The sequence below is a fragment of the Cuculus canorus genome, chromosome 9, assembly GCF_017976375.1.
Source record: "Cuculus canorus isolate bCucCan1 chromosome 9, bCucCan1.pri, whole genome shotgun sequence".
NCBI classification, from domain to species: Eukaryota; Metazoa; Chordata; class Aves; order Cuculiformes; family Cuculidae; genus Cuculus; species Cuculus canorus.
This window is the reverse complement of record NC_071409.1, coordinates 10,394,389-10,417,312: the sequence shown is the minus strand read 5'-3', so window position 1 is coordinate 10,417,312 and position 22,924 is coordinate 10,394,389. Positions and strand designations below refer to the sequence as shown.

Sequence of the window (22,924 nt, the reverse complement as noted above, 5' to 3'; positions counted from 1 at the left end):
AGCAGCTCTGAAAAATGAAGCCGCTTGAAATAAGGATTTGTGTTAATCTGCTGAAGGATTGCTCCTGGGATTTTCTGCAGGAATTATTGCAGACAAGCTGACCATAAATTACTATCAGATCCCTATTTCTTACCTTTTGTTTTCTTTTTTACCCTGACTTCTACTTCCTCATTCTCCAGATATGCGTTTCATCTTCTCTGGTTGTTCTTCCATACCTTTACAAGTCTTCTTTCTTTTTGTTTGCTAAGATAACATATAATCTAAAAGCTATCAAAAAAAAAAAAAAACAAAAACAAAAACCAAAAAATGAACTGTTATCATCCTAAATGGAGACAGCATCTATCCCAGCCTTTTTTTCTCTGAAACTTATTTCATCAAAGACACTATTTTTATAAGGAATTTCATAAAAGTTCCAGGAAAATCTTTCGCAACCCATTGATTCTTAACCTTCTTAAGTGTAAATTTAAAAGTTGGGTTTTTTTTTTTCATTGAACAGTCCTGGCACACCGCTAACACCCCCACCACCCCCGTATCCACCCACTCACCTCCCCCCAATTCCAAAGGCTCTGTAACACACATAGTAATAACTTGCAAAACATGTTAAAAGAGAGATAGTCAGAGCATGAGTGAAGCCAATAAATACTTATGTTTCAAAACATAAAATGAATGACAAATTGGATGATGAAGTTTTACGCACTGCATTGTTCACTTATTTTGCCTATCAGTTTCCCTTTCTGCTGCAGCAAACTCTCACCTTTTCCTATCATTGCAGTCCATTATAGTCTGTTATAGTGTCTCAGCATTGTAGTCTACCATAGTACTCTTTTGCAGTGCTTTATGGCACCGTGGGTACAGATTACTGGATTACTTAATGCAAAGAGTGTATTCTCCCTTTACCTCTCCCACCACCTGCAAATGTTCAATTGTAACAGGTTGCTCCTCAAATAACTCCGGCTCTCCTAACAGACCACATTTGTGGGGCCACAAATGTGTATTCAGTAGTGCTTAGATCATTGTAGGATGATCCACAGGGCTGGAAGGAGGCCAGGGCTACTGAAGAACATAGTCAAGAATACAATTAACAAGTTTTGTTTTTGCCACTACAATTTTGCTTTCCTTTTCAGATAGCGACAGAGCTCGGCCTTATATTTACAGCCAAAATATATTGGTAGTTGAGGTGTTTTATAGTCCCTTTCAAATAATTATTTGAGTTTTATCCTGTTGAAGAGGGTGAGGAAATAACTGCCTCACTTTAAGCAACAAAGACCTTTATTTTCATGCAATAAGGATAATGTTTCTACTACCAGTTCAGTCTGAAAAAAAGTTTTGAGGAAAATGTTGCCAGAGAATCCAAATCCAAGTCAATACATTGTCTTACCAAAGTCAAATTAGTTTGTAAAAGTATTTAATGGAAATTGAACTTATTGATGAAAAGATGAGAGAATGTTCCTAACAGTAAAGATTTTTTTTTTTATATCTTTTTTCTAGGTTTTTTACTTTTGAATTGTCTTTTGTTTGCTGTACTGTATATCATATGACTGAAATCACTTGAAAGAAAGTAAAATAGTTTCAATATGTACGAGGAATTTCTTTCTATATGTCATGAGAAAAAAATAATGTTTTGAGAACTGTTTTCTCCTGAGGCAAGATTTGCATCTCCTGAGCTGCAGCAACATGACACCTGCTAAGCGGTGAACAGCAGCGATTTTAAGCAGCTAGTGAGGATGACTGGTCCAAAAGACCTTTTTTAAAAAGTCAGCTGTAATGCCATTTCTCATTTTACTGGTGACTGACAGTCAACATTTCTCTTCAATTTGAATAAATATGATCAGTACAATGATTTCTTATCATTTTACTTTCCATTCTTCCTCTCTTGTCTAGCAGTTCTGTGCTTCATTATGTTCCTGACCATAATATTTGAGACCTGGCTTTTTTCCTTTCCATTTTTAAAGATGACCTTGCTAGTGAAGCTGTTTTGAAAGGTCCCTCAGCTCCACTTAAAATCCAGACCTTTAAATGTGGTCTTAAATAGTTATAAAATGTTCTCATAAATTCCAAGCTACGTATTTTCTGTATTGTTTCTTTATGGGTCATTTAGTGTGACATTATATAAAAATTTTAAAAAGGCATTTCCTTCTCAATCCCTTTTGAGTGAACTGTCTGGAAAAATCACTCTTACAGCTTTCTGCTTGAGCCATTAATTAGCACACCGCTTGTTAACTGCTGCTCTAGCTTTTGATTCACTGGCACCAGCACACTTTTGTAGTGATGGATGTGCTGGAAAGGCTTAGATAGATGGGCTGGAATGTATTTATGTGTCAAAGTAAAATGAGCTATGACATTCACTTTCAAAAGGATCTTTATGGGATAATACTTTATAGAAGTGATGATGCTGTGCTGGATACTGCTGCTTTATAAGTAAATACAAATAATATTCCATGTGTTTTATCAGCCTTTGTCAGTGTAACCTTTAACATAAAATCAAGACAAATTGAGCGTGGTATTTTAAGATGAAAGGGACATTATTGTAGGTAGCATAAATAACAAACCAAGAATGGATGTAGGCAGCTTGGAATAAAAATATAAAGATTTCCTGAACATCAGAAAGAGTCTGCCATCAGGGGAGATAAAAAAGCCACGTGAAGGAGCTACTGGAAATTAGATGTCTTGAGATGGAGAAGAATTTAATAGATCTGGCTTTATTTTGACTGGTTTTAATATTGATCAACAATTTTCTATGTGAATTGTGTATAACAAGCTGTGGTATAGAAAGCTTTTTGTGTAATGGCAATTAGCAACCGAAAATAAAAAAGCAAACATGGAGGGGAGTAATGATGAACTACCATAGCACCGCTTACCATCCTCTTTCTTGTCCTGGAGAAATGTCAAGCCTTAGGACACTTCTCTTCCAGACGTCCAGGAGCACTGCCACAGCTAATACCGTGTGGATGCAGGACTTCTGGTTACCACAAGGATGCCCACCTGCCCAAACTCATCAGAAAAGTGGTTACAGTGAGCTGAGCGCCACGTGTACCAGAATAGTACTGGGTACCTGCCACAGTCCGAGCACAGCACTGCGGACACAAAATAGGGTACAAGTTTACCCAAGAAGATGAACTCATGCCGACCTCTGGGCTGTCAGTATATGCAATAACCTGCCTTGAAGATCTCGGTGCCGTGGTGGTGCTTGAAGTGGCCTGAGGCATCTGTGGCTCTGGAGATCGCTTTGAAGCTGCAGAGAGATTAAAGGCAAAGAGGTATTCAGATGCCACTGTAATGAAAGGGCTAGAGAAGTATCTCAAGCAGCCCAAGAACAAAAGAAAAATCATACCTGATTACTGTCCTTGCTTTTCTTGGCCACCAGAAGCTATAGCACAGCAGCAAAGAGTAAGGCTTATGCAGCATCTGTTATTTGTTCATAATGAACGGGTTTTGAAACCAGTGCTACTGCATGGAGTGAAAAGCTGTCCTGAAAAGTCATCCTGCTGCTGCAGCTTTGCATGGAGGAACAAGAGTGACTATCCGCTCAGCCTGGGCAATCCTGGCTTGCGCCCTCCTGTTATGCCTCTGGAAAAGAGCTGCTCCTGCAAACCCAGAAAGTGTCAAGAAATAAAAAATGGCATTAACAAGGCTATGACTAGATGTCTCAGAGAATTATCAGGGACACTGATGAATGACACAGGCATTTAGATCATGCTCCATGGAAGCTAAAAACAAGAGAAAAAACCAATTTCATTCCATAGCAGGGTGTCAAAACACCTGGAGACAGAGATTTCCAAGGGCCAAGGCCCAGTCTCGCTAACTTTCCTTCTGCAAACTCCTTCTGTTTTTGGTTCTTACGTCTGGTACTCTTATATGTGGCATAATAACAACACATATGGAATAAAGAAAGTTTCCACTGATAGTAACAGCACCAGGCCTCAGTGAAGGATTGTGAAGGATTTTCTTTTGGTTGTCACAACTAGGATTAAAGAAAGCCCAAAAGGATAGTGTTGCAAGAAATAACAAATGTTTTTGAAAGCTGTATTAATTTGGTGAATATTCTCGGACAGAATAAAAAAAAAAAAAGGAGAAAATGTTGCCAATAGCATATCATCTACTAACCTCCAATTTTATATTTCCAAAGAAACTCAGATGGCTGCATTTTGGCAGTCACTATTAAATATAACTTTGTTGCACTGCTGTGCATCATTTCAGGACAGAAAAAGTCTTATACAAAGCTTGTATTTAATGTATTCTACTTATGTCAGTCAGCAAGCGATAACACGTCCGATCTAATTAAATCCAGATTTCATGTGCATCTCTTCGTTTTCTTACTGTGCAAATAATGGAAACTAACATTAAAGTATTAAAATCAGATAAAACTGCATTTCATATTAATACAATATGTGGAAATGCATAATTTAAAATATATCTTATGAAATGTAATCGTTTTCACATATTGCATACAGCTCTGATATTGATCAAGACACTCCCAGGAGTGTATGATGAGATGAGAAAATGAGTATGTTCCCCTTCCTCTACAGGTCATTCAGCTTCTTGCTGATTTCTCATTCTCCTTCTTTGAATAAAACTGGTTCTTGTTTGGTTTGTATTCTTCTATTTGTCGTTTAAGGAAAGTTACTTTTAAAAAGGAATATCAGACTTTAGTCAGCTTCTCTTTGGTCATTTTGCAGAACAACGGGTGAGCAAACCACGGCCTCTTAAGCTCAGCCCATTTTCTGATCCCACTGGAAACCAAACACTCTTTCTCTGGTATATAGTTTCCTGAGACAACTTTCCTTTATTTTCCCACTTCCAGGGAAACAAAGGTCGCAGGGAGCCAATACTGTCTTGCTGAAAAAGGCAGAGACAGTGCCTGGGCTTTCAGCTTGAAAGCTGTCCTTGGCAAGAGGAGGGTGCTTTGATGTGCTGCAAATCAGACAGAGTGCACGTACCACCTTCAGGTAAGGAACGCCTGGTCACCTTGAATTGGAGGGTCAATGTGTCGCAGAAGGCAGCTGCGCTTTAACTTTGCTTCCAGTTTGAAAATTCAGTCTGTTTAGAAACAGAAAAGGCTTTGAATTACATTCTTGTATGCTATATCCTTCAGGACAGTGTTTTTATGCAGGCTATACCCAACCCTTTTTTTTTTTGTTTTTGGTTCTCATGTAATTCTCACCAATATGAAACCTCTGAGGTCAATGGAAATTGTGCTGGGCCCAAATGCAGTAAGAATCACGTCCGGTATATTTACGTGCAGAATATTCTCTTTTCCAGAATCTGCCTTACCAATGATACCTATTTGTGACTAAGGATTCGGTTTTTAAAAATTAGTTTTGATCTGTAACAGAATCAATTATGTATAGCCATGCCATGCTAAATACACAGACATTTGTAATAAAAGCTCTTTAAAATAATTCTCTCTTATTTTTCATGGAAATATGGCTAATAAATCCTGTAAAAATTCCACGTAGGTGGACTTAAAGTAGACACTCAACTCTATTAAAATTAAGAAATACTTTCACATTTAGAGGACACTATAGGATTGGAGCCTTATGTTTTAGTATCCAACTAGCCTCAAAGAAATCTATTCAAATTTGTACACCAGCAATATGGAAGCTGGCAGGTGGCCTCCTGCACTGGTATCTACTGTCTGCGAACCAAAAGCAAAAATTAGTGATGCAGGAGTCTGAAAACTGAATAAAAAATGAACTCACAATGTTCAGATTTTTTAGCTTTTCCATATAACAGGCAGTTGAAAATGTTCAAAGAACAAAATTATCTGAGAAAAAGGAAACCTTAACTCTTTTCAATCAGTGTTATGTTTTCCCTTGGAGAAACATAATTATCTGACAAATGTGGGATGATTTCTTTGTTTAAATCCCAACTGGCAGAAAAAAAAAATCTGCTCTCTGCTAAAACTGTCTAATTTTGTAGCTGTCTCAACAATACGTCTGCTTTTATCAAATGATGCCCTTTCTTCCTTGCTGGTGGAATACTCACTGTGCTCTATAAACACTCACTTTTCATTATGTAGATTATTTCACAAGACAAGTGAAGAAGTGGGCTTTTGACAATGATGGAAACAATGAAGCATGAAGAAATCAGAGAAGATCAAAGATGCTCATTAGTTTGGATGGTAAGAAATAGAGCCATTAACAATAACACAGTATCTTTCTTGTTCCTGTTTCATACTGTATGAAATTTCATAATTGTCACATCAGAAAAAGCCTCATCTACTTTTAAATAATCAAGTATTTATAAGAAATCACTATAATATATATTATACGTAGTAGAGACCTCTCATTTATTGAACTACTTTGATGTATTCTTTTCCTTACTTGAAAGGCCAATTCAAACTGCAGAGGTTTAATGACTGTTTTATAGACTCAGTGTTCTGAGTGATCAGAAACAGCACTCTCTGATATGCTCTGGGCTTACATCTCTACTGTGCTCAAACTATGTCCAGCATAGGAACAGACTGAGGAAGAAAAACCCTAGTGGAATCATCATCCACACTCCTGTATTTCCAGTCAGAGCATTCCTAAGCTGAGCTTATCAACAGTGCAAAGTCATTTCTTTTTCATGTCTCTTCTCTGGTAAGACACACCTTCATTTGGAAAGAATCTGATTTGGGCAACTTCATGTTATAACCACTGACTTAGTTCAACATAAAACTAGTCTTTATTATTGCATTAAATTATAGATGTCCATAATTCTCCTAGTATGTGATTTAACAGTTTTAATATTACTCTTTCCCTGCTCCATTTGAGTTTGAAAGATAACAATAATACAACAGGTTTAATTAAATTTTTACTACTTCTTTATGTCTGCCTATGATTACAAGACTGGTGCTTTATAGATACTGAATTAATTTTTACTCAGTAGCACATTAATAGTTATTAAATTTTATTCACAATGGGCTTTCTCCCTGTATACCCTGCTAAGAAAAAGGGAGCAGTGCATTTAGGACATTGTGAGGAAATTCTCTGGGAGAAGCAGTATATACAGCAGCGGACAGGTGAAAAGTACATTCAACTGTATCCTCAGCATCCACAGCAAACAAAAATGTTTACTGAAAAAAACTAGTAGAGTATCACTAAAACCCACAAAACATATAAATGGCTTGATCATAATATAACGGAGACATTGCTCAGAAGACGATGTGAATCGCTTCAGGTATTAGGCCTCAACTAAATTTAAACAGGGTTGGAAAAATAGCCTGCCTTCTTATTACACAGCCAAGACTCCATCCGCTCAATAGTGATTTTGCATGTACTATCCAACCAGTAAATCAGTATAAATGGTTTAATGACATTTTGTACTTACTTGGACCGCAAACAGGCTAATATTATTGGGCTTGCACAGAAATGAATTCCCATCGTCTGAGCATTAGTGAACTTCAGAAGCAGGGAAATCGGTGTCTATGCTTTAAAAAGTCATCGTATTTTCGTCGTAATGAACAGACTGGAGGTCAACACTACTCTGAAGTTATGGGAAACATCAAAAACAAAGAGCCATGTGAGGGTTTGTGCAGTTCCTCTCTTTCATATTCTGCTGTTGCAGAATCTTCTAACAGATGCCAACATGGTTAACCATTAAAAACAGCAAAATACAAACACTAGTAAATATATACAATAATACGGGTGCACTATGAGAGAAAGGGAGGAGAGAGAAGCAGAAGACAGATTTTAATCACCTGTGTCTACTCCAAAGGCAGAGACATGCCTAATGTCATTCAGCAGCATGAAGATGATATATTTTAACAATAATCTTTAAAATAATCTTAGGAAACATAACTTAAATATCACTCATCTCTGCTCCAGTGTTTGATATGAAAATTAGTCCCTGCATCACTTGGTAGGAAGCCTTGGCTTAGTCCAGAGAAAAGGATATAAAGCCAGAGTATTGCATTGTTAATTGTATTTCGTATTCCAGTTCGGTACTGAATTTCCTTTAATAAATATTAAGAGTTGAAAAAATTAAAAAACACAGTTTCAGATTCTTTTCTAGCCTTTTAGCTTACCCCAAACTAACACATAATGGAACTTCTAAAGCAATCCTGTGTTATGCTTTTTTCTATACAAAGCAGGCTAAATATAATGACTGTGCCATCTTGTAAACTGCAGGCCATTTTCTGCCTGCAAGCTGTGTTGAATTTGTAAAGTACCCAGGAAAAAAAAAAGCAGCCCAGAGCAGGATGCAAAAGCTGCTGTAGCTGCCAGCCCTGTCCCAGGTGCTCCCTGTTTTTTTTGGGCAGCAGCGCCTCTGCCATTCATGATGGGGTGAGAAAATAGTTGAAATAAAGTCATCTCTTTAGATAACAGTACTGCAACCACTGAAACTTTTCATGAAAGTGTTCCACTTCACTGATTTCAGGGCAGTCAAAATTTACTTACAGCATATCTGAATTTAAATAAAAGACTCAAGCTGCGTCAACTTTTAAATGATTTCTTGTTTTTCAAGATACTGGCAACCTGATACCAGAAATTCCACATCCCTTTATCTGTCTTAAGAAAAGCTTACAGACCTAGAAGTCATTTTCCCACTCCTTCACAATTTTACAAAGGACATGAGAAAGGTCAGAAGAAAAGCTCTGGTTTCTCTGACTTTGACCACACAGTTCTCCAAAAAGCATATTGAATATCATTGCACCCAAACAGAGAAATCTCATACCATCATCTTTTTTGTCTATGATGGATGGCATTATATGGCAATAACAGAGCAATACAATGACAACCTTGTCTTTTTTTCGAGGTTTCACTTGAACTGAATCCCCCAAATGAAGCCCAATTTATAAAGAAAAACAAAGAAAGTTGAACCTATATGCTTCTATGATATCAGTGTGTCAGTTAATTAAATCCTCTGAAGGAGTTCCTTTTATCTGAAAGCACATGCAAGTTCAAAACCCAGATTCTCAGGGTGATCTGTATGCTTTGGTGAACCTCAGGTTCTTAATTTTCCAGATCAGAAACTGGACCAGAGAGACAATGTTGGAGCCCATGTGGGCCTGGCTTTATTACCCCTAGAAACCAAAGTGCAAGAAGCAGAAAGAACGATATTCATAATTCCCACCAGGGTCTTACCTGTATAGATGAGGCTTGGTGAATCAGTACTTCTGATGGGGAAATTTATATTCTACCAGCCAATATAGTGCAAGAACTTTGCTGTAAAGCATAATTTGAAGCCATGTTTAGGTCTGGCAACTAATCAGAATAAAAAATTATAAAAATATTATCTATAATTATACTCTGTACATTTTATTTTAAAGAAAAATTTAAGGAACAAGCCATGTTTATCTTATAAATACATGGCAAAAGCCTTAAATGTCTCTATACTACATCGCAAACACAATGTGAAAGTATAGTGACGTTCAGGGGTGCTGTGTAGATACGTGTTCCATCCTAAACAATTACAAACCTTTACAGAAGAAATAGTATGTTAAAATAGTTGGCATATTCTATGTGTATTTGGTGTTTTGTGATTTGCAATAATGCAGAAATGTAGAAACACAATAACACACTGTTTTTTAATGACTTGGCAGGAAGTCGTTACCTGTATGTGGGATGAAGTGTGTCTGGGAGAGGAGAAACTTTCCTGTGAGTTTCCAAGATAAGATGGAGATGAGCCGAGGATTAGAGGAAGTCTAATACCACCGTAAGAGATGCTATTAAAAAAAAAAGAAAAGTTTAAGTGACAAACCATGAAAAAAAAGATTGAATTGCATTTCTGAGCAGTTTAGAAGGGAAAGAAAAATGAATCCAGCGCTTTAAAGTGAGGCAGTAGAAATGGTTAATAGTTTTAATACTCAAGACTGGCAATGACAGTAAAAATTACTAACAAATTAGACACTATGGCCTTTATTGTTCTACCTGCTTAGTCATGGAAGGTATTTGTGCCTGCTGTCTGTTTATCAACACTCAATTTTCTGAAGGATATAAATATTGACAACCAAAATGCTGCTATTAAATCATAACAGCACTGTTAAGCAAAGTATATTCATCAGGCTCAAACCTCAGGAAACAAGCAATCCCTATAGATGGCTATAGCCCCTTCATGGTGCTATTGGAGTGGAATTTCTCAGTGTGGTGGAAAGGGACAGCTTGTGGATTTTGCAGTTTTCCTAAAGACATATTAAAGGACATATTGACAGATAGCTCTCCCCAGAATTTAGGGACTCACATCTTTACTCCCTCCACCAAGCAAACTGGATGCAATGCACTCAAAACTTGAACTTTTACATGGTGGATTCACTAACGAACAAACAACAGTTTTGTGTGATTTTCTTAAAGTAATAACCAGCAGACTCCCAAATCTCTACATAAATACAATAAAAGGTTGAAATACTTGTGTCTAGGTATAAAACATTCAAAGTCTTGGACTTGTACAGAGTAATTTCTTGGTCCTACAAGGTATGCATTTATTTCTTTCCTCATGAACAGTAACACCTTCCAGATGTGCACTATCATAATGCTAGAAGCAAAAAGCTTTATCGTTCTTTTTTTTTAGGCAATAAATGAAGTGATGCCACTCACATTGTACAGATAAGGATGTTCGCTAAAAGGATTGAAGCATCTTGTCTAGGGTCACAGAAGAATTACTTAGCCTGAGCTGGTGAACACTTACTGTAGCCCCATAAAAGAATCTGCATACCAGGTAGCAACTAGTTATCATTATTTACGTCATGAAGCAAAGAATAAAATAGCAACACTATCATCATTCAATGGAAAGACATCTTCAGGAGGTGAGTCATCACTAAGTGGACTTCTGCAATAACAGGATATTTTAGCAAGAGCAAGGGTGGAAGATAAATATTAGTGTTACAGAAAGCATACTATAAATGGAAGATTATTGAAAATGTATCTAGTTTCAAAAAGAGGTGGATACAGTATGAATCACATCACAAGTTTTGGATTCTTACTGCTGCCTTTGTATTAGGCTTAGGAAAAACAGTTCCAATTTATGGGTTCATGTTAAAACCACGTGAAACTCCCTCTTCTGTATGTTGATGTGAAAACCAGCTTTAAGTATTTCAAATTTTTTGAGGCTTTTAAATTCTCAGACTCAAATAAAAACTCAGGACAGCTAAAACTGCAACAGTTTTCTGTTTTCAGGCACTTGTTATACTTGTTATTCAAGAGGTTGAATTACTCTGAATCAAGCATATTTCTGTGGAAGAACTGTTATAAATGATGCCAATGGAGATTTCTTATTTAATATAATAATTTGTAATATAAGAGTTGATCATTCTTAAACTACTTATGTGGATATATATTAACTTTGTATAGACTTGTTTGAAAAATGCTGTTTTCTATTTCATTAATTTCAAGTAGTTTGAAATTTTAGATGGTTTGGTCATTCAGACATGAGTGTATGCTGTGAACTTCGTTATTCTAACTAACAGGCAAGTTTGCAAATTGATGGTCAGAAGCACAGAAATAACTGTCATTTTATTCTCCTATAAAATTTTAATATGAATGGCAATAAACAGCTCAACTAGAAAACCTATAGTTATTTTTAAACTGATTTATGTCCTTTTTATTACTATGGTTTTAGGACCCTCTTTAATTTTTACAGTTTATGATATTTTTGGTACTAGAGGTTAATTCCTCTGATAAGAAAAAATAGCACATGCAACAGAAAGTATATAAAGATAAATTTTATGGCAGAAATGCTAATCTCCTAATTTTTAGGATGAAAAAAAATCCCACATATAAACTGCAAAGAAGAACAATTTATTTCCCTCACTTGCAGAAATTCTTACAACGGGAAGAAAGGGGAACTCCACAATCAATATTTAGTGATGCATGGGGGTATCTAAATTTTTTTAAACACCTCCAAACTCTGAGTTTGCACAGCTCCTACTGGCTTCTCCACCAAGGTAACATGAAGGCTGAGCAGAGCCACTAAGCCCACCCAATACTGACCCTAAGCCCACAGGAGAATGGAAATGGCAATTGTATAACTTTACTTCCACCCCTTCCTTCTGCCCCATCTCAGCTAACAGGTTGTTTGTAAGAAACAATCAAAAGAAGATAAAATATTTTTCTTCAGAAGGTTCTTCTGAGGCAAAAAACCCCACAAACCAACTTACTCTGACTGGAGATACGTGAGCTATGCGAGTGTCAGCAACAGGCAGACAAGCTGGCAGGCTACAGGTTATCTAGGTAGGATCTCCATAATTGCTGATGGAACGTTCTCTCAATCCTCCTCTGCATATCCCTTCCAACTGCTGCCTCTGGAGCCTCATACAGTGCTTCCTACACTGAAATATCTATGTAATTAAGGAGCAAGAAGGTGACTGAAGAAAGGAGTAGGAACACAGCAAGAGAAAAATTATACTTCAAATGCCATTTAATTAAATATTATATTATTTTCACGACAAGAACCTCCTGATGCCTATGAAAATAATTTGATCAGGTCCAGAAGGAGATGGATAGACAACACCAACGCTGCAAATCAATGCACGAGAACTCTGCTAAAATCAGAACTAAATACTACTCCACAGATCTCCTGTCTGCACAAACATGATGACAAGAGCTGGAATCCTTTCAGATTATATTCAAAAAAATAAGGAAAGCTCTTCAAAGAGTTTATGCCAAATTGTCTTGTTTGGTGCAGGTAATTACACACCAGTTTACATCTTTCAAACACCTAACTACTCATTTTGAATTATTCTCAGAATTCTGACTTGAGTCAAGAAGTTATGGCCTTACAGTATGCGCTTTTTTCTTCTCTTTCAGTGTGTAAATGCATGCAATGCTTTTGTAAGCCAGCCTCATAACTCTAAATAGCACTGAGGGATTTTTGTGGTTTTTATTTGTTTATTCATTTCTTTGTTTGTTTTCCTGGCTGTTCTCTTCAGGAAGAAAATAAGTTTTTTTAAACCAGTTAATTTAAAAATGGGCTGGGAAGCTGCTGAATTGACAGTGTATTGTTAGAGTTGTTTATTTGAATAACAAACTATTCGGATTTCTTAGTAATGAATAAATGGTCATAGTGTATTCTAAGTCAATGTCACAGCTCAGAGGAAACTATAGAGCTTGCTGAGCACAAGTTGACTGAAAACCTCAGTCTATTATCTTTGTGAGCTCAGGCTAGTAGTGATTTTTCACTCAGTTTTGACAGGTCAAGTACAAGTCAAAGGCAGAGTGATTTTTATTGACCACATTATCCTATAGTACGTTATTTTGGAGCAAATTTGAAGATAAAAGCATGGAAGTGGAAATATAAAGAAGAACAGTCATGTCTGGATTACACTGATCATAGTAAATAAAAACTTGTTTCTCGGTATCCCAGAAAGCAATATCGACAGGTATTCAGAAAAGACTTCAAATTATTCATTGCAGCATATTTAGATACAGTCAGAGAGCTCAGCCTTGGTGAGATGTATTCAGCCTAAGGTTGAATAGGTATTAAGAAGACTCTAGATGGCTTTATACCAATTGTGTCTTTTATGAATTCAAGGCCTTAGAAAAGGGCAATTTGGCTTCCTTACAAGAAGTGTTGTCTAAAAGCAGCTCATGGCTGCCTAAAACACATCTATGGGATTTAAGAAGCTATACAAGCCAAACGCTGGTAGTGACACTTGCCTTCCTACACATCATGTTGGGATTTCAAAGATACTCTTATAGGTCACTGCCTGCCAAAATTTGAGCAAAGACAACAGAAAAGAGGGAGAGATAGAAGGCAGTTTTTCTACCTATCAATTTCAATGAAGTTTAATCTTATTATATAAAAATGTACTTGTTTTAAGTAACAACTTCATTTAGTATTATTTGGCAAGTATGAATTGGACAGCAACACATTTATTATTTCTCTCTGCTGCTCTTCATTAACATTAAAGTAAAGAAACCAACCTTAAAGAGCCAGTGAAGGAAACTTCTGTGTAAGTGACTTGCTTGGGTTCATCAGAAGAAAAATCTACAATAATAAGAGTGAGGTAATGTCAATAAGGTCTACTGGCTCTTCAAAGAGATTCTTTCTTTCACTGCCACCTCACATTTTCAAAACAATATAAAAATACCCTTTTTCTCTAGCCAGGGTATAATGCAATATATTGGTCATGAGAATGCCACAGAAAGGACCTCTGTTTTTTAGAATATGGCCAGCTGTTTTACCACAGAGTACAAACCACTAGTCCAAACTATTTTGTTTTAGGTCTGTTGATCAGTCCCTGTCACTTCAGCAGCTTACAAAGCCTCCTGGTATGCATACTGAATCAAGCAAGATCTTTACTCCTTGGGGTCTTTTTGTGGTTTTGGTGGTTTTATCAAACAAATGAGGAAAAAGCCTTATAAATCCCCCTTTTTATAGTGCTGTATTTGTGCAGATTCAATACAATGGAAAGCTTACATTCTTTAATATTTAAAAACGTATTATAATGCCTTTGTTATAACAGATACCAAAATCACTGCACAATAAAGGAATTTAGAATATTCTCTTTTTGCCTGTGGGAGGATCAGGAGGAGGTAATCTTTGTTCAGTCACTGCTTTAGCCTAAAAATAACTGAAATTAGAAAATGCTTCTTCAGTCTCTGTAACAACATGAAGGAATAGAAAAGTAAGACACGGTTTTGCAAATCCTCATCTATTTAGGAGAGCAGGAGTCACAAGAAAATCTGTGTATTGCTTAAAAATGTATCCCCAGAAAAAGGGGAAATATATCATAACAGGGATGGAAGAAGCAGCTTACTGGAACCAGTAAGTAGCCCATGCGGGATAAATGTAGTGTATCATTTTGTTTCCTCTCATTTTGCCAGCTCTCAATGTATTCATATTTACTCACAGTCACAACACCAAATCTAAATCTCACTTTATTTTTCCATTCACCCATTTCTTGTATACTCTTCTTTGTATAGCTTCCAGAAATGGAATACAAACCCAAAATAAACTGAATGACTATTGAATTATTTCTAACCAAACAACTTCTAATTCAAACCGAGGCTTCTAACTAAATTATTTCCTCTCCCTCTTTTCCTGTAAATTAGGTGAAAATTGGCTGCTTGTCCTCCACTTACAGGTCTCCGTTTAAGAAAGATTTAATTTCTATACTTGCTAAAACAACAAAATAGTGGCTTAGTCTCTGAAATGTCTCCTGGTTCAATTACTATTTTCCAGAAGAACAGTATTATCACCTGTGAACAGGGATTTCCACTGTTGATTTGAACAGGTCTGTGTCAGGCACTTAGCTCATGAAACTGAGAACGTTGCTAGTACTCTGCAAAGAAAGCCTATGGAATTGTGACAATTAAAGTTGAGATTAATCTAGGATCAGAAGAGTCCCTCCTCCTCTCAAAACATATTGTTGCAAGAGAATCCTGATTTTCTTCATACAGTTTAAAATGACTTTGGGTATCTACCTGTTCTGTAGTGATCTTTTATGTAATTTAACAGGATATAATACAAAGAGTTTATTTCCCCCTAAGAATCAGCATAAATTTCCCTCTGCTTGCTTTCATCCTATTACTTAAACTACTTCAGATAATCCTAAAAACTTCCATAGTTTACTACCAGCAACATATCTACTGATAACACCTCCAGAGAAGTTTCCCCCTGGTATTTGCTCCTTTTCAGCATCTTCAGTGCCATCACAGCAGACAACATACGTGTTTGAACTATCGCAGTAATAAGCCAGGCAAGGATGAGGGAAAAATGTTGCAAGAATTAGAAAGACTTTTTTTAAAAAATAAAATCACATGAACAAGATCATTATTTTGTACCTTAAAAACCCCAAAAATTTCCTAGACCAGACACGTATCCTTCCAAGTTTTTATGGAGACAAGAACTGGGTAGTAAGTCCTGATCATCTATTTTAGGCAGACTCAAAGTACTTGTCTGGCAAAATTATTGCTTTATATAACAGTTTGTTCTTTTTGTTTTGATTAATGACTATGTTAGTCCCTAAGTAGCAACAGTTCCTGCAGCTACATTGGACAAAGCATATTTTTTGGAACTGCTGTTACCTGCTGGTGAGAAAATGACTGTCCTGCCACTGCATTTTACAGAAGGCAATTAAATCCTGTCCCAAAATAGAAAGTGCCTACTGCAGCTTTTAAATAGGTAAGAATTTTCAAGCATTCTGTTCTTGTTTATCTAATTTAATTGCATTACATACCATGTGAATCTCCAGACAAGATAAATTGCTTCTGTTTGAATTTAATTTACTGTATAAACACATATTCTCTCTAAATATCTTTGGAAGCATTCATACGTCCTCACAACTCCTTTTGGTTCCACAGACAGCTTTTACAGCCTTTTTTTTTTTTTTTTCCAGGCTCAGTACACTCGAAGTACATTGTGTGCACGTCTCTAAGTGTTTGATCTTTTTCATTTACAGAGTTTGGTCACAGAATGAGGATGCCTGAAAATATAGCTTCATTTCAGAGGCATGTAAACCAAAATGGTAGTCTTCAGATAAGGAAAGTGAATAGACTGACTGTGGCTACAGCTGGAATATTGTTGTGCTTTTCTCTGTCTAAACCAAAAGCAGAAAACCAGCAGAGCTAATTTTGTCCAGAAGATGAGCTGCTTTGAAATGTCATGGACAAACACATCACGCAATCCACTGCTTCCACTTCTTCAGCACTTTCATGTAGTTTAGCAAGTAAGAAAGAGAACAACTTCTGCAGCCCAGTACAAGCTGCTGTCAAAGAAATTGGATTATGACAGAGAGCAGTAGGCAAAATGCTGGAGTTCCCATACTATTCAAAGATATGTCTTTAGCTTTTCTCTGGGAAATAGGGAGGACTAGGAAAACAGAACAGCTAATTTCCGGGTCCCTGTACTTTGACTGCAAAAACTAGGAACGAAGTCACTAAGACACTGTTTGAAACCTATAGCAGGAAAGAAGCTGCTTATATTTCCAACTGCCAAAAGTTAAAGCTTGATGTGCAAAAATCTCTACTAAAACTGCATGGGATGAGAAATGATGAAGTGATAGCCAGATTTTGAGAGAGCATCTGCCAGAGATTTGTGTTCAATTGTACGAATTGGACATATGGGTTTAGTTAAATTATGTGAAAAGAGTTTGGCACACACAAGTTGTACTTCTGTATGAAGCCAAGGAATATAATACAGAGGAGCTAGGAAGAAAAAAAGGTCTTTCAAACTAAGGTAGAAAGTGAAAGGAAAGAAGATCACAGAGTTGTGGGATCTTGTGTCCTGTAATAAAGGGAAAGCAAATTTCTCAGATCATTCATGAACAAATCTAGAGCTTAGTGCCACATTCCAAAAATAAATCAGAACTATCTGTGTACAGGAAAGGTTAACAGCCAGTCTGCTGCTATAAAACTCTTTGGTTTTGTTTCTAAATCCTATTATTGTGGGGTTTAGTCATTGGTTTTGTAGTTTCTTGGCTTTGTCTTTTTTGTTTGTTTGTGCTTAAGAAGCAGCTTTTTATTGCATCAGGCTAGACACAACTCCATTAGCATAAAGGACATCCCAGAAATGAGTACAGCCCAGTAAACACCAGAGGCTTTTCCACTGAATATTGGATGGGGAGGAAATAGCTTCTCTAGCAGCAAGCCAGTCAACACTTCAATTACCTACTCCTCCCAGTTCCATATCAGCCATGTGGTAGGTGAGGAGTCTGTTTTTCACTTCTCAACCTCTTGATTGCTGAGCTTTCAGGTTGACTTTTATGTTCTGTGCACAACATTTGTGCCTCAGCTTCTGACTGCTGTTGCACATCTTATGCTCACTGTTTCCGCAGATCTCTGGCTCTGGAGGAAGGTGAGATGTCTTCTCCATTACTTTTCTCTTGTGCAGTTTTTACTAAAGGAATGATTAGTTGCTCTATTACTGGATTATTATTTGGAAAGGTGCAGCCCAGAAAACAGCTTTACTTGGAGATTTAAACTTGCTTAGGAATTTCTATACTTTTTCTCATTCCAATTCCTCACAAAAGACCCCAAATTGCTTGTTTTCGATCCACACAACCTTCAGATGCTACTAGATGAGGTAATTTTTATAACCAATGACTTTCTGACACATGCTTGGTCTGATCAGAATGATTAAAGTCTTTGCTGATGCTTTTCTTATTTCAATAAACACTCATCCAAATTCTTCTTGCAGTTGGATCTTCACTATATTTCCTTATCAATGGAGTTGGAAAACTTAAAGGGCAATGTAAATAAATTACATAAATGTAATGTTAGCTTGGCCAGAGGTTACTGTGCAACCCTACCCCAGTCATAACCGAACGTTCCTAACTAGATCTTTTTGTACTACCTACTAAATTACTTCTATGATCCTACAGACACATCACCTGTGTCAGCAGTACAGGAACTGCAGTTTCTCAAAAATTTAATGCTTGCCTTTTATCCTGGAATCATTGCCACAGAACAAGTTAAAAATAGTAAAAATATCAGGATCCTAAATATGGCACTGTAAGATAGATCTGAGAAAAACTCAAGGTTTTAAGCTTTCATTCTGATTACTTCAGCCTAACTGAGCATCAAACCCAACCTCGTGTTTAATATGAAGTCTTAAAGTTTGTTTGTATATTATTTTTTCATGCAGCTGTGGGTTTGCAACTTCTAAAAAAACGACTAAGGCATGGACAAAGACAATCAAGCAAACAGAACTGGCAGTGCCCAGCACTGAGGAGTTGTGACGCACCACAGGAAAACTACAGAGCTAGTCTGGGTGATGACTTTGACCAACTCTATCTTTGACCTTTACTCAGCCTTTGTAATTATCATGATTTTCTTTCATTTTATTGTGGTTTTTCAAAATGTATCTGCACTTTACAAATACTCTGTTTGCTTCAATAGAAAGAATCCAAACAAACAAGAAAAACACCAAGCCAAAAGTACAATCCCAAAGCTTGAAACTACATATTAGAAGTAGGAATGACCACATTCTGCATGCCTAGACATCTCTTTTATTCCCAACTACATGTTCAGAAGGAAGAAAGCAAACAAAGCTGGCCGTGTTTCTATGGTGTTTCATCTGACCCTACCAACCCAACCAACGCCTGTTAGTGATTACACATAGACCCAAGCAATCATTCACCAGCCTCTACAGCGAGTCTGCCAATAAAAGTGGTGTGCAAACAGGGTCTGGATACCATGACTGACTTTCCCTAGGAAAGGTTCTAGTTCATGCTGAAGTGAAAGACAAACTACTATTAAACAGAAGCCATAAAATATCAACTTTCAAAGAAGCATCATAATATTTCTGTATTATCTATTAAAAAGATGCAAGAGTTACAGTACTTTCTTCAGAAGTAAAACAGGGATGAGAACTGAAAAGCCATTTTCTGTCCCTGTAGTCCCCTGCTTTATGATCTGAAACCAGCATCTGCCAAAGAGGTTATCATTCACATGTTCAAATCAACTCTACTACAAGATTAAAAAATTAATTAAACCATTGTTTATTCAATTACATACTGTGTCCCTGCTCTATCTAGATAAACAAGCTGAATAAACTTCTGGAAGCTCTCAACCTGAAGACCCGTATCCTATTAACAGCTCTTAAATTAAACACGTAGAAGGCTACATTCCGTAGATGGATATTTCCAGAGACCTGTGGTACTTATAAAACAGCACATTGAAAACATTTTGGCATTTTAAATAAACTTATATTGAATTTTTTGAGAGCCCAAATATGCCTGCAAATGAATTAACTTCCATTTAATATTTTTCAAGCAATTTTTATGCAGTAAAATAGTTTGCTTACATAAACCGAAGCAAATAATCCAATAAATAAGACTGAATGTATCTGACAGTGTGAGATTTTCTTACCTGAAATCAGAGGTAGTATAAAAACTGTGAGAAATACCTCACTGGGAGCACTGTGACTGGGTGTAATTTCGGAGTAGGATACAGAATCTTCATGCTTCTGGGCTGCCACCACAGCTGCCTTAATTATGCAGAGAGTACTTCTGTGTTAGTACTTCCATGACACTGATGGGGTATAATTAATTTTACTTGTAAGGAGATACTACAAGATGTCAATGGTGAAAAATAAGAGGGGAACTCGGGCCCAAGGCCAACAGCATTTACAATTAGAAAATGTTACAATGACTGGCAGAGTAGATGTGCTTAGGCTCAGAAAACACCTGGGAAGTGTCACTTTACAGTCCACCATGTGCAGAAATACTTTCAGAAATGATGAAGTTTACAGTACCACTGGAATCATATACTTTTACTACATGAGAAACTGGCAGCAACAGCAGCTCCAGGGCAAAACTTCTTCCATTGGCCAACTGCACCCTTTTGGAAGGGACAAAATAGAAGCTTGTGTATTCAGAGACTGAGATCAAAATATGATATGCATGCGCCACAGGGATATCCACTAAGGCAGCAGACACAGGCTGAGCCTGTGCCTAGGGAGCTCTACCGCTGGATGAGCAGGGAGGTTCCCAGAGCCATCACTGTTCCCTGGCCCTGTTGGTGGCAATGGCCAAAATATTGCCTTGCTCTACTAGGCCCAGGGCCCAAGTTGTGTTCAGCACAGTACATCTGCCATCAGCAGAGTTATTCTCAATTTTTGAAAGTGAGTAGATCACTTGCTAAGTCCTTACAGTCTTCAACTTGTTTCACACACCTGTACAGTGCTGGTGTGCTTTGCGATACACACTCCAACAACTTTCTGGTCAATATGAGAGAGATGATGAATTTGACACTGGAGTTTCAGGAGGGGAAAGACTGTGGGGTAAGCTCAGATGGACAGAGATATTTATTCTGCTGCTTAAAATTGGGGTCTGTTTAGATTACAGCATCAAAATCCTTTAGTCATTCTTGAATAAAAACAAAGAGAGCAGAAAATTGACTTGGGTGATTAACCCTTAAATTTCAATAATACTATGGTCTAGAGAAGAAAATAGGTATAACCCAAATGAAAGACTTCTGGCTGTAATTGAAACCAAGAATTCAAATGTTGCACCACTCTGCAAACTGAGTGACCAGAGCTCAGCCCAGGTGAAGCCCTTGAGGCAGCAGTGGTGGTCTGCACTCCACTTGGAGGCACCATAAATCTAGTCTGCCTTGGTGAATATTGTTCCAAGCTCAACAGATCAGATTAGTCCCTACTATCTTCAAAAAATATTTACTAGGGGACTAATGGATGTTTAGCTCTTCTGCCTCTTTTGCTTGAAGGTTCACACTGCTTATTTCAATTGTTCACAAAGCATTGGGAATAAAAATGGAGGGTGATAATATAAACAAAGATCTGGCATCCCTAATTTTAACAAGGCAATATAAATAACAAGGCAATATAAAATACAAAAGAGCTCATTTGTTAGTCCTCTCTCTTCCAAAACAAGAAAATCTCTCCTCCTTTTCTCCAACTTTGATTGCTTCAAAAGACAAGTCAGAAGGAAGACAGCTGGCAACCTACTCTCTTCAATCTAATGCTATGGGCATTCATTGAAATACCAGGCTTAGTTCTATCTCTGCAATAAATGCAACAAAAGCAATTTGGTATCTATCAGCAGATCTCATGCTATCTATTTATGAATGTGTTTTTTTTTTCATTACCACTGTTTAAAGAAAAAGCAGAACTCTCCAGATGTGCATGCTCAGGTTTTTGAAGTTGAAAATAACGCATCTCATCATGAATAGTTTCTTCTGACCGTATTTGAGGTCAGTCCAGTCCTCCTCTTTATAACTCCACTATATTCTTGGAAAGCTTATAGGAATTCTTTAATTCTTTTACATTTTCCCTTGTGATCTGTCTATAACCTGTTATTTTCTTGGGTTTGCTTTTTTATTTTCACAAAGGATTTGTAAATAAACCCTTGCCCAAAGTGTCTACATGAAAATTATTGAAAAGGCAACCAAAGTTGACCCCAATTACATTTACTTTTGTGGTTTTTATCGTACAAAGATGACATACTTGGGAATGATTTTTTTTCTGTTTGATAGCAATTGCAGCATATCCAGAGATTACACCTATCTGATAGCCTAACCTGCAAAAATAATGATTAAATAACAAAATACTTACCAAAACAACTTATTTAAGCAACTTGTCCATTGTCTGCAGAACAACATGAGAGAAGTGATAAAATAATTCACTGCTGTCTTATCTCTGTTTCTTTAAACTCTTGTTCAGGTATACCTTTGCCCAGTGGAATGGGTATTGTAAGGTGTGTAGTTCACATAAGCTCTTAAATTTGGAGACTAGTTATGAGCAGGCATTTTGATGATGAATGTTAATACCAATCAGAGCTTTCAGTGTGAGTCTCTTTTCAGTACTGATTACCCAGCAAACAGCTTTCTGTACTGCAGCACTTACTGTCTCTCCTGCAGTGACAGAGACTCAAAAAGGCTCCAGTGATTCAGAGATTTCTTTTGAGAGTCTCTCTCCAGGCCTGATTGCAGCACAGGGACAGAAAGCTACAAAATAATCCCTCCACTTAATTTAAGCTGCCAACACTGGCTCAAGTCAAAGGGGAGATTGTCTTAGAAAGTTCCATGTGTACTGGCTGCTTATGAACTGTGGTTACACTACTCTGTCTTTCCTGTTCAATTCAACAGTACCAGCCTGATGTAAAACAGGGCAGAAGGAGGCAATGATCCATCAGAACATTTAAGCATTTCTTCAGTTTGCAGTCCCTGCACTGTTCCACTGGAGTTAATGTCACTCTTCTCCATATTTGTACTTACAGGTATGCAGTTTGTCCTTACCTTGAGTTTGAAGAGTTTTGACACTCCCGGCAATGTTCACGTAAGTTGTCAGAGAATTTTAACATACAGTCACAAAATCCATCCTGCACTGGATGGTATTTCTGGAAACAAAGATAAAGCAAAGAACATACAAGGGTCTTGATTTGGACAGAATGGCTGCATCTGTTCTTCAGGAAATACGAGATGAGAGTCTGACATTTTTTCTCCTCTCAGTATCCATTCTAATTAATTTTTACATTGATTTTGTTTTGCAGTCTAATAAATCACTGTTAGCTATGAAGACTGATGTGATGTCACTGAAGTGTTGG

General features: G+C 37.1%; 2 long non-coding RNA genes across 4 annotated transcripts; both read right to left on the bottom strand.

The window, feature by feature from the left end:
• Nucleotides 1-2,901: 2,901 nt before the first annotated feature.
• Nucleotides 2,902-5,034, bottom strand: LOC128853052 (uncharacterized). The gene is made up of 3 exons (XR_008451276.1): nt 4,938-5,034; nt 3,332-3,584; nt 2,902-3,232 (listed from the first exon to the last, which is right to left on the bottom strand). It is a non-coding gene; the product is annotated as an uncharacterized LOC128853052 (long non-coding RNA).
• A 2,037-nt stretch (nt 5,035-7,071) lies between these two features.
• LOC128853051 (uncharacterized) lies at nt 7,072-22,717 on the bottom strand. 3 transcript variants are annotated; one of them, XR_008451274.1, is made up of 4 exons: nt 22,617-22,717; nt 9,538-9,649; nt 9,069-9,149; nt 7,072-7,467 (listed from the first exon to the last, which is right to left on the bottom strand). It is a non-coding gene; the product is annotated as an uncharacterized LOC128853051 (long non-coding RNA). The 3 variants fall into 3 exon arrangements; XR_008451273.1 differs by lacking the exon at nt 22,617-22,717 and adding an exon at nt 12,077-12,247; XR_008451275.1 differs by lacking the exon at nt 22,617-22,717 and adding an exon at nt 12,077-12,247 and having other exon boundaries at nt 7,072-7,462.
• Between the last annotated feature and the right edge of the window lie 207 nt (nt 22,718-22,924).